Below are 2,078 nucleotides of genomic sequence, written 5' to 3' on the forward strand. Positions count from 1 at the left end.
ATTTTAAACCAACAAAGATCTAAAAAGACAAAGAAGGGCATTACATAATGGTAAAGGGATCAATGCAACAAGAAGAGCTAACTATCCTAAATATATATGTACCCAATACAGAAGCACCCAGATTTATAAAGCAAGTTCTTAGAGGCCTACAAAGAGACTTAGACTCCCACACAATAATAGTGGGAGACTTTAACACCGCACTGTCAATATTAGACAGATTGAGACAGAAAATTAACAAGGACATTTTAGGACTTAAACTCAGGTCTGGACCAAGCAGACCTAACAGACATCTACAGAACTCTATCTACAGAACTCTCCACCCTAAATCAACAGAATATATATTCCTCTCAGCACCACATAGCACTTATTCTAAAATCAACCACATAATTGGAAATAAAACACTCCTCAGCAAATGCAAAAGAACAAAAATGATAACGAACAGTCTGTCAGACCACAGTGCAATCAAACTAGAACTCAGGATTAAGAAACTCACTCAAAACTGCACAACTACATGGAAAGTGAACAACCTGCTCCTGAATAACTACTGGATAAATGACAAAATAAGGTCAAAAATAAATAAGTTCTTTGAAACCAATGAGAACAAAGACACAATGTACCAGAATCTCTGGGACACAGCTAAAGCAGTGTTTAGAGGGAAATTTATAGCACTAAATGCCCACAGGAGAAAGCAGAAAAGATCTAAAATCGACATCGTAATATCAAAATTAAAGGAACTAGAGAAGCAAGAGCAAACAAATACAAAAGCTATCAGAAGACAAGAAATAACTAAGATTGGAGCAGAACTGAAGGAGATAGAGACACGAAAAACCCTTCAAAAAATCAATGAATCCAGGAGCTGATTTTTTGAAAAGATTAACAAAATAGATAGATCACTAGCCAGACTAATAAAGAAGAAAACAGATAAGAATCAAATAGACACAATAAATGGGAGATCACCACTGCTCTCACAGAAATACAAACTACCATCAGAGAAAACTATAAACACCTCTATGCAAATAAACTGGAAAATCTAGAAGAAATAGGTAAATTCCTGGACACATATACCCTCCCAAGACTAAACCAGGAAGAATTTGAATGCCTGAATAGACCAACAACGAGTTCTGAAATTGAGGCAGTAATTAATAGCCTACCAACCAAAAAAAGCACAGGACCACATGGATTAACAGCCGAATTCTACCAAAGGTATAAAGGACAGCTGGTACCATTCCTTCTGAAACTATTCCAAACAACAGAAAAAAAAGAGACTCCTCTCTAACTCATTTTATGAGGCCAGCATCTTCCTGATACCAAAATCTGCCAGAGATACAACAACAAAAAAGACAATTTCAGCCCAATATCCCTGATGAGCATCAGTGTGAAAGTCCTCAATAAAATACTGGCAAACCAAATCCAGCAGCACATTAAAAAGCTTATCCACCACGATCAAGTCAGCTTCCCTACGCAAGTCAATAAATGTAATCCATCACATAAACAGAACCAATGAAAAAAACACATGGTTATCTCAATAGATGCAGAAAAGGCCTTCGATAAAATTCAACACCCTTCATGCTAAAAACACTAAATAAACTAAGTATTGATGGAACGTATCTCAAAATAATAAGAGCTATTTATGACAAATCCACAGCCAATATCATACTGAATGGGCAAAAGCTGGAAGCATTCCCTTTCAAAACCGGCACAAGACAGGTATGCCCTCTCTCACCACTCCTATTCAACACAGTATTGGAAGTTCTAGCCAGGGCAGTCAGGCAAGAGAAAGAAATAAAGCGTATTCGAATAGGAAGAAAGGAAGTCAAATTGTCTCTGTTTGCAGATGACATGATTTTATATCTAGAAAACCCCATTGTCTCAGTCCAAAAACTCCATAAGTTCATAGGCAACTTCAGCAAAGTCTCAGGATACAAAATCAACATGCAAAAATCACAAGCATTCCTATACACCAATAATAGACAAACAGAGAGCCAAATCATGAGAGAACTCTCGCTCACAATTGCTACAGAGAGAATAAAATACCTAGGAATACAACTTACAAGGGATGTGAAGGACCTCTTCAAGGA

This window comes from Mandrillus leucophaeus, unplaced genomic scaffold, assembly GCF_000951045.1.
Source record: "Mandrillus leucophaeus isolate KB7577 unplaced genomic scaffold, Mleu.le_1.0 Scaffold147, whole genome shotgun sequence".
Taxonomy (NCBI): Eukaryota; Metazoa; Chordata; class Mammalia; order Primates; family Cercopithecidae; genus Mandrillus; species Mandrillus leucophaeus.